The following is a 10,706-nucleotide window of genomic DNA, read 5'->3' on the forward strand; positions in this document are numbered from 1 at the left end:
GATGGATAGTGGCTTAGCAACTTCATCCGCCAGTTCCTTCAGGACCCACGGATGGATCTCATTGGGTCCCATGGACTTGTGCACCTTCAGATGCCTTAGATAGTCTCGAATCTGATGTTCTCCCACAGTGGGTGGCTCTTCATTCTCACAGTCCCCGCCTTTGCCTTCTGTGGCTTAGGCAGTGAGGCTCGAGCACTTGACAGTGAAGACCGAGGCAAAAAAGTCATTGAGTACTTCTGCCTTCTCCATGTCCCGGATAACCAGGTCTCCCGTTTCGTTCTGGAGAGGGCCCATGTTTTCACTTGTCTTCCTTTTATCCCCGACGTACCTATAGAATCTTTTCTTGTTGCCCTTGATATCCCTGGCCAGATTTAATTCTATCAGGCCTTTAGCTTTCCTAACCTGATCCCTGGCTGCTCAGACAATTTCTCTGTATTCCTCCCAGGCTACCTGTCCATGCTCTACACCCGAAGTCAATGCAAATGTCTGTAGCACTTAATCCTTATCAACATCTGATTGCACAGCTGGAGCTACAGGCCCATCAGCCTAGGGATGGCAGCAACTGCCCAGGGCTCAAGCCCAGCTCTCCATTCCACTGTGGGTAGTTTCAGCCTCATCTTGCAACAGTGGAGCCTTTGGCCTCTTCCACCTGTGACTCTGCCCAAGCTCCCTTCTTCTTTAACAATACATGCAGTGGATAAATATGTTTTAGTTTTCAGTTGCATGCAAGTTTTGACATGTAAGATTGAGACAATTGGTCACACATCTTATTCTGTGCAACAGCAAAGGTGCGGCTCTGCTACACTAGTTCCCAGCAACACTCAATGCTGAACACATGACGAGATCTCAGTCCTGCAATCCTGCCCCTGGGCCTCCAACACCTCTCTGGACCTGTCTCCATTCGCCCCTAGGAAGTATTTACCCTTGGGGCTGACACATCCAGTTTATTTACTTGCTTGCCTGGGAGCTGGTTATCTTGCTGCTAGATAGCTAGTTGTCCACAAAAAGCAAATGGAACTTTGGTGTCCCTAAGAAGCAAGGGCATCTCTGGAAGGTCTGGGTCTTTTGTCTCCAGACAGTTTTCCATCCACAGCAGAAGGGATAGGTTTCATTAAGAACAAGGCAAGCCATTCCCCAAGCAAGACAGCAGCTAACAAAGGAAATCACTCAAAGTCACCTCCCAACACATATAACTTAATTAAACAAGGATTCTTCCTCAAAGGCACCATCAGATTTCTAGAACCATGGGAGAGCTGAGAGTAGAATGGAGCTGCCTGCAGCCCCCAGGGGCTGTGCTAAGCAGGTCACATTTCCAATGCCAGAGAAAGACACTCCATTTTCTTGCAAATAGAGCTCATCAAGAGCAATGCTTCCCTGAAGGTTTCCCATCCCTGAGCAGTGCCATAGCCCAATGCTGCATCATCTTATTTGCACCCCTACACACAGGGCTCAGACCTGGACTCCCTCCAGCATTAGGGCAAGTACAGAGGGAGCAGCATTTTAGGTGGATATTAATTACCGTGCTCCCTGTACCCTCCCTTGGACACCCCTTGACTCCTTGCAGCTTGCAACACAAGATCTGCTTGACCCACACACTTTTAATCTCCAATTCATAGAAGAGAAGACAAAAAACTTATTTTATCAGGTGTTCTAAGCTCAGTGCTCTATTTCTCTCTACAGCACCAGACAGACGCACTGGCAGCTTTTCCATCTGCAGATTAAATGGAATTATGCCAGTAGGAGGGATCATACTGTTCCTGTTCTGTAGCTATGCTTTGGAAATGGATGCAAACTTATTTAATATAAAATTCTGACTTTCCTCAGATCTGTCAGTACAGCTCCCTTGGCTTCAGCACAACTGAAGTGCTGGGTGCAGCTGAAAGCAGGATCTAGCATACAGTACTCTGGAGTTATTAGCAGTGCATGAATAATCTGGATACAATACCCTTTTAATGTCAACAACAGTAATAAAAATGCAAGAACAGAACCAGCAGAAGTAATTTTTCTGCTCATGTATGAGCACAGCCTGCTTTCCACCTGCCACCTCCGGTCAGCTCAGCACTAGGGAAGACCACATCTGCCACTGGTTCATCCAACACGCTCTGGACACCAGAGTTTGTGGAGGTTGAGTCCAAGGCAGGACCCATCAGCCTACCTAACTGCACAGATGGCTTGTCACAGCTAGTACGAAGAGGTTGGCTAGATGTTCAAGGGTGACCAGGAGCCCCAGAACTTGGACCCTGCAGCCACACAGCGCTGACAAGGGAGCCCATTCCCCACATCCCAGGGTGGGAAACACCTCCTTTTCCCATCTGACCACTCTAATGACTATCATTTTGTTAGCCAAACAAGGTGCTTGGTTTAGTCAAGATGCAAGACAAGTCTGGCCAATTCATGCCATCCCATCAAGAGACAAAATTTCCCCCTTGGGCTGGAAGTCATTAGCAGATTGCACAGTATTTCTAGCTTCAATTGGTCTGATTCTATCCTTCAGACACAGGCTCTCATTATGCCTTTTTTTGCAAGATTAAAGTGCTCTTCGCTATCTGTGAAAGCACTTACACTGTAATTAAGTCATCCAGTCCTTCGTTTGATAAGGACTAAGCAGATTGCGTTCTTGCATTCCTTCCCTCCAAGGTATTTACTTCTACATGCCTTCCAAGCTTTCAATATCCTTTTAAAAACCCTGATACCAAAGCTGTACGGGTGATTTTAGCATCTCTGCCACTGCCCAAAGGGGGAAGAGATCACCGCCCTGTCCTTGCCCCCCACCCTGTAACCATTCCTCCTTCCCACCCAGCAGCAAAAGGCAGGGAGACAACCTTCCCCATCCTCCATCCCCTTGGAGGCTCCTGTATTTCACCCGTTTGATAGCAGTGCTGCAGGCATCCTGTTACAGCATTGCACGCTGATAACAGAAGTGTTTCTGTATCCAGGGTTACCTTTGGATGTGTAGGTATAATCAAAGGGCTTAACCTTGCCTGTTCCCACCCCAGATCCCGCTAGGCTGGCAGGATTGTTGCTAACCCACAGATGGCTTCCAACAAAACTGATTCTCTCCTAATGCTGTCCCCTGTATGCAGGGCAGCTTGCTAGCAGGTATTTCAGAGTCAGCTCAGGAAGAAGCATAAATTCAATCTCATTTTAGGAGTGCACCAAGGGGAAAAAGTAGTCTCTCTAGATGCATTAGGATAAAGTTATACCTGGCTCAAGTTGACACTGCACAGCCATTTCTGCTTAAACAGCTTCTTCCTTAAATCTACCCATCCCTACAGCTACTGACAGCTCTCAGCAACAGCTGGAACTCCTGAAAGAAGGAAAATGAAGCTTTCAGGAGAAAGAAACATTTCTGTTCACTTCAGGGACATTGCCCTCACTTTTCCAAGTACCTTGTTCAGAGCACTACGTACAAGGATTACATCCAAGCCTGTCCCCCAAGTTCAGCCCAAGCACACCTATTAACTTTTAAAGCCTCATAGATGGACAGGGAAAGATTCATAATGCCAATCCTCAGTGCTCCCAACTGAAATAAATGAAATAAAAGCTGTTGATTTAGCTGCACACTAACAAGCCACCCCTGAGGCAGAGCACAGCCCAGGTGTCTAGAGGTTCACATTGAGGGGCACAGCCCTTGCACTAAATTGTGCTTCCTGATGCACAGCAGCACACAAACAAGGGAGCAGCTGGCATAGGAGCCAAGAAGGCACTCCAGGATCAAACGAGGCTGCAGAGGGTCCATTTCCATCATGTCCTCTATTCCCCATTGCAGATAGACACTGAACTCTTCACTCTGATTAAAGACAAATATATAGGTACATTTTCCTCCCGTAAGACAGCTTACGGCTACACCTTTCATGCTGAAGTCTCAGTTCTGGTGTTTGAGGGAAGCTGAAGCACCTCTTACAAGAGCTTTGGTGGGCTGCAATAACCACTGGGGAACAAGCACTGCTCTTGCAGCTCTAAATCAGAGGCACATGTCAACTGCTATTGTGAAGCTCAGTGTCCCCAGGATGGCCAACAGCAGCAGCTATCAGGACATAAACTACTCCCCCAAAGCAGCCAGGAGCTCCCCAGCTGCCCCCTGCTCCCAGGCAAGCACAGGCAGCAGGGCCCAGCATGGAAGCATGCTATCAACTTATTTCAAGTTTTAGCAACAACTTTATGGAGGGAGAGGGGAAAAGCAGCTTGGTTATTTGGAAAAGGTTTATGGGACAATCCTTGCATGCGTGGCAGAACCTGCCACATGCAATACTCATCTGGATGCCCCAGGGCTACTGCACATACATAGGTAGACCCTACACAACCCCCAAGTGCTCCATCTAACACAGCTGCTGCCAACATGTTTTTAGGTGACTAAAAAACACCTTTGCTGGGTAAGGAGAAAATGACTCTATCCTTCAGCATAAAGCCTTGTTGAAGAGTAAAAACCAGGTAACTGGCTTTACAAGCTGGACCCAGACCCATATGTGACTGGCAGAAAGATAACAGCCCTTAGGCATTGAGTATTTTTCCACTTACACAGCCCTTTCAGTGCAGAAACGTACCACTTCTACAAACCTGCCTTTTCAGTCCAAATGGAATCCAATCACATAAAATACCATGCACACATTTTAGAGAAAGTTCTCAGGTTACAAGTTTGAAACAAAAGGGAGTTACAGCCATGGAATGGCCCTGATGTAGGCTCTGAAAGTTGTGTACAACTTCAAATCCAAGAACGAACACTCAGTTGGAAAACGGCCTTAAGTCAAGGTCAGTCCTGTGCAAGGTTGGCAAGAAGTCAGCCAGAGTCTTTAACATCTATTTAAGGTCCCCAAGGGACAGGGCTCACTCTGCAGGATCCCACAAGTAGTGGGACATTTGGGATCAAAGACCCTCTGGGCATCCCCATCAACCCCACCAGGCTCCCAGCTTGGCTCCTGAAGCCAGACATCCAGGAGGGAGGAAGCCCAAAAGGGATATTAAGGGGGGCTGCAAGTGTCATATTATTGCAAACCTCCTCCCAGCATTCAGGAGATGCTCAGGAGTGAGAGCTGGGTATCCAGAAGCAGGCAGCAGTGCAGAAACAGAGGCTAGCAGGAAGAGAAGCATCAGACAAAGTACTCAATGCAAAGGGGATGCTATTCATTTGAAGATGATAACATGAAGCCTCCTAGCACCTTCCTCCTCATAACAAAGCATGCCAGCCTCTCCAACCCACCCCACAAGTGCTTTGCCAGCTGCCATGGGCCAGCTTTCAAGCAGCAGCCCAGTTTTCAAATAGCCCAAAGCATAATCACAACCAACTTCACTTCCCACTCCTCTCCTCAGTGCCTGCTTCATGCCAGCTGCTGTCTGGAGACTCACCCCTTCCCACCCCATCCAGTAACGGTGTTGGCAATTTCCTTCCCACAAGCAAAGAAGAAAGCAAGCAACATCCTTCTTAGCCTTGCATACAGAGAACAAATCAACATATTGTAGTGCTATAATTGAAGTTGTCTCAACCTGTCACCATCATGGTGCTGTAGATGGGACTTAGTGTTCACAGGGCTGATTTGTTTGTTGGAGCTGTTAAAATATCTTCATTATTCTAACCTCTTGCTGTAGCACTTGAATTAAACTTAAGAGCCCAGAGGAGCACACGTCAGTGCTCCAACTAATCAATGCAAAGACCTTTGAAACGCAGGCAGCAACACAGAAGAAGGTTTAGTGGTCTCGGGGACTGCTGGTGCAGACACTGAGCAGCTCTTCACCTTTCCTTTAGCACCTTAATTGCCCACTACTCCCAGCCTCATCATGGTTATGGACTCAGCCTTACAAGCAGCACAGCACAAATTGTTCACCCCATTTGGTTTAAAGCCTGGGGTGCCCAGAACAGGTAAGGAACAGCCTGGAGCTTCACAAGCTAATGAGACACTACAAAGCAGATCCTTGATCTCCCAGTTCCTTGCCTTAAATAATATTTCCTCCTTCTCAGTCCCCAGCACAAGCCAAAGACACCTTGGGAGTCCTGACTCAGTCACTTGTCTCTGACCCAAAGGCATGTCCCTACCAGGCATCTCCTTTCATGGAAAGTCCAGCAACAAGCAGCAGGTTTTTGAGCGCTTCTCCAGACCAAAGCCCAGGGAAGACATTTCAAAGTACCTGGTGAGTGCAAACACATTGTGGGAGAAGTTATGAAACTTGAGCAAGGAGCATAATCCATAGCCTTGAACTCTAAACAGTGAGGCTTCTTTCAATTCGTTCAATCTTCAATCTGTTCAAGTGAACCACAATTTGCCAAGGCAAATTGGGGAAATGAGAAAAGCTTCAGCCATTCTTCCCAGACGGAAATAACTCAGCATTTCTCCCAGCCTAGCGCAGTGCATTATTATATTATAGAAAGACTCCTGACTATTTTAATCAATCTTGCTGGATTTGGTCTGTGGTTCCTTGGCTTTTCACATGTAATTAACAATGTGCAGGTTCCAGTAAATGATTTCAAATAAACCCTTAGACGACTAACAGACAGCAGCTCTAGAAATTCACATAGTGGTATTTGAAAGCCTAGATTCAGATCATTACTTGGGGCCTTAGCTAGCTCATTGTATACCACAAGCCTGCGTAACAATACTATGTTGGTTTTCCTCCCGCAGAGCCGAGCCCCAAGAATTGTGCTGTAGTCTATGGACTGTCACACGAAGGCAATTTCTACCACAAACTTATCAGAAGAGAGAAGGCAAAATTTAAGCTTCTCCATTTCTCAGTCATCAGAAGGCAGCGGTAGATGCCAGTGAACCACAGCCTACACACTGGTTATGTAGAAGTATTAACTGCTTAATCCCCAAAGTTCTGTACTAAAAGATGGATTTTTTTCTTAAAAACCTTCTCCTTATACCTCCCAAGCCCAGCCCTGACAGGTGACAGCAGAGTTTTAGCCCAGAAACCTTCCTCAGTAATCTATTTTTGGGGCAAAAGTCTCTTTCCATTGCCCTGCCCAAACTCCCAGCTGTAACACGCTGCAGGAACGATCGCAGGCATCACAAGCATCCTAAAGCAGCAAGGAATTTGCCAAAAACTCCTAGGTGAGGCTAGAAAACAGACTGATCCCACACCTCCCAGACAAGCTGTAACACCTGACACCGTTATCTGCTTTTCCTCCAAAACCAAGTACTTTAGTGTATATTTAAGGTCTGCCGAATCCTGTTGAAATTGATTGCCAAACCCTCCCTTCTTATGTTCTACTGTAAGAAGTTTAAGTTGTCTATATAATGCTCTAGAAGCTCGCAGTTGAGATATTTTCCACTAGAATATAATTAAGTATAATAATAACAATTAGACAATTGTATGCTGAACTACAGCTAACCTGTGACAACAGGTTTGTTGAACAGTGATGATACGAGCATAGCTCAGATCTAAGCAACTGTGATAACACCACACATATTGCACCACACACAAGAGTTGAAGCACTTGCCAGTTTTAGGGAGTCTGTAACATCCTTTTTTGTCCCAAATCACATAGAGCATCTACACACAAAACCTCCTGGTATCAGGACGTGCTCCATGGGTTGCAACGAAATCGAAGTGGATGGGCCATGTTACCCATCCCAGACACTGTTTTCCAAGTGTTACCATTTGTTGGCAAATAGATAAAGTCTGAGCCACAAACAGCTGAGGCACAGCTGGTTTCTGCAGAGTTACTAAGGTATTTCCAAACACCATGCCAGGAACGGTGGGAGTTGTTAACACAGGGCAGAACTGCTTAGCTCAAGCACAGAGCACGCGATTCCCACCTGGCTGTGCCTTGCACGGTACATGAAACTAGAAAAACAATCCCAAGGCCACACTTTCTTTTATTTTCTCAAAAAACACTGAGTCTATTTACACCAAGTTCATCCAGAATTTAACCACAAGGAACTTGTGGTTACAGGGAGTGCACAAACATGACTTGGACATAACAGAAAAGAACTGAAAGGGCTCCTCGCACTGCAGCTCTGCTCCGCTTCTCTCCAGACACCAGGGTCAGCAGCAGGAGAGAGAGCTGGGAGCAGGCTGCCCCATTCAGAAGAGGCAGCCAGCCCACATTTTCAATCCTGAAAGTCTTTTTAGACTTTATCAACATTTTTTTCCATCCCCAAGAAAAAAAAGGAAAAAAAAAAAAAAGAGAAGCGAGCAAAACCACCACACTTACCTGCTCTGAGAGCCCACAGTCCCACTGCACAGCGCTGGTGCATTCAGTGTTGTGTCTCTCCAGTCAAATCAAGACCATTTCCCCTTGAGGCAAGGGCAGTGTCCCACAGGGGAGTGAGGAGCAGCCTTGGCCTCCACTGTCAACTTCCTCCATGGCTGCTCAATGGCTGCACATGCCACCCAGACGACAAGGACTGGATCCTGCTCTGCTGCCACACATCCGTACTCTTCCTCCCTGGCAGCCTCTGGGCTCATAGTCCCACATCCATCCTTATTTCAGCTCACAGGACCCCCTGAGCCAACCATTCACTCACAAAGCCATGTGTTGCCACCGCTCAGCTCGATGACCATTATTTTAGCTCCAAGAGGAACCGCTCCAAGAGCGGCTGTCCACCTTCTCACAACCCTACCACAAAGATTCACTGCAGAGAGCCCAGGACAGTCCCTATCAGCTGCTTTTTAGGTTTCCTGCCCCTCACAGCTGCTCCACTGGAGGTGCAATAGGGTCCCACCCAGAACAAACAGAAAAAGACGCCAAACTTAAGAAAAAAAACCCCAAAAACCAAAAACCACCATGAGCACCATAGTCATTGTTTCAAGGCAGCTGTACAGAAACTTAATGTTTAAAATCCTAGCTGAAACCCAGAAAAATCTCTAAAAAGAAAAAACAAACCCACCTTACCCTCCATTTGTAAGCGGGGAAAAGCAAGTGCAGCCCCCCCCAGTACCACACACACCCATCTGGTGACTCAGTCAATTAGGGTTGATAAGAGGCTTCAGCTGGGGAGAACGTGAGTCCCATCATGGACAAGGCTCTGCTGGTGCCACTGGGAGGAACAGGACACCCCCCCTGCCCTATGACAGTTAAAATCCCAGTATTTAAAAGAAACGTGAACTGAGACTGAGGCTTGACATTTCTGTGTCTTGTAATCACAGTGGGTGACAAAAGCGAATTCTGGATCAGAGCCTTTCCCCAAGCAATTTAAACACATCTATTTTAAGGAAAAACTGAGTTAAACAAAGGGGCGACAGCCCGTAAGTTGAAAGCCACAGGACATGGCGTCTTGGGATTATGTTAAAATCAGGCAGTCTGAGTAGCCTCCAAAATACATGTTTTTTGGAAATCGGGGGGAAAAAGCACTGCCACCGCACAGCCTGCTGCCCCTCGTGCCGTCCGCAAGTCCTCATCCCCCTGCGTGCTGTGGAGAGGCACCGCTAACCAAAATCATTTGACCCCCTTGCAGGATGAAGGCTCAATTCAGAAGGAGGAAATAATCAGGCAGAAAGCAAAAATAAAACCATTCAGTGGAAAATGGAGGGGAATGGTTTTTGCATTCATCTATGCTGGCATCTTGTCAAAGGACTATTATTGGGAAACCGCGGCAGGAACCAGGGACTCCGGTGGGGAGAAAGCTGTATTTTTCCTGCTTGAGGCTCAGCGACTTCTGTGAGCTATCCTGCAGCAACAGGAGATGGGTTTGAGGTGAAACTTGAACTTTTGGTGCGTTTCCCCATCAGGTCTATTCACACCTCCCCAGGCAGCAAATCCAGCTGCATCAGCTGAGATGTGAGGCCGTGGTGCAGGGAGGTTTCTCGTTTTCCAGCCCGGCCAGACCGCTGCACACTCCACACAGCCTGGCGGCACTGGCACCGGCACCAGCACTGCGACGGCCACTGCTGGAGCCCGAGCCATGAGAAAGTGTGACACCCGCCGAAGGGAGAAACCTCCTTCCCAGCACCACTGCTTCTGCTCTGGGGGCTACGGCACATGCCTGAGTGTGCACAGCACCAGCCATGGGAGGCTGCGGGGGGCTCTGTGAAGAGAGGATGGGGCTGCCCCGTGCCGGACACAGCTACTTCCAGATGGTTCTGGCTGGTTGCAGATGACTCCAACAGCCCCTCCCCCCCCCCCCCCCCCCGCAGGGCACGGCTGAGGGCATCAGTGGTGCTGGTGGTGCCTTTGGGAAAATGTATTTAAGAAAGGGCAAAACACTGTGTGGCAGTGAGGGGAGAGGGGGAAAGGTGTGAGAAATGGCCCTGCAAGCAGCATGGTCAGGGAGGAATGAGGAGGGGAAGAAAACATGGTCCAGGTGCTGGAGCAGGCATTCCCTGGAAGCCCCTGGAGGAGTCCCTGCCAGAGCAGATATCCACACCTGGGACTAATATTAATTGGCAATAAATTAATTTTCCCCAAGTCAAGTCTGTTTTACCCATGATGGCAATTAGTGAGTGATCTCCCTGTCTTTATCTCAGTCCACGAGCTGTTTCACTTTACTTTCTCCCCAGTCCTGTTGAGGAGGGGGAGTGAGAGCAGCTGGGTGGGCTGCTGGCAGCAGCCAAGGTCTGCTCACTCCAGCGGCTCTGGGACAGGGACACAGCCCTGGCACGTACTCTGGTGAAAGGCCCTGGTGCAGAGCTCAAAGCACGGCATCAGCGCCCAGCTTCTGTGCATGGTGCAGCCCAATGTGCAGTTCAGCGCACAGCTCAATGCACGGCCCGGTGCACGCCTGACGGGTGTCTCGGCGCCCAGCCCCGGAGCAAACTCCAGTGCACAGCCCCGGG

General features: G+C 48.2%; 1 protein-coding gene across 1 annotated transcript in view; it reads left to right on the forward strand.

Annotated features, from left to right (window-relative positions):
• Window positions 1–10,706, forward strand: part of TSEN54 (TSEN54 tRNA splicing endonuclease subunit) — a 42,702-nt gene that overhangs the window by 21,337 nt on the left and 10,659 nt on the right. The window lies entirely within an intron of this gene.

The sequence above is a fragment of the Pygoscelis adeliae genome, unplaced genomic scaffold (genome assembly GCF_000699105.1).
Source record: "Pygoscelis adeliae isolate BGI_AS28 unplaced genomic scaffold, ASM69910v1 Scaffold75, whole genome shotgun sequence".
Classification (NCBI taxonomy): Eukaryota; Metazoa; Chordata; class Aves; order Sphenisciformes; family Spheniscidae; genus Pygoscelis; species Pygoscelis adeliae.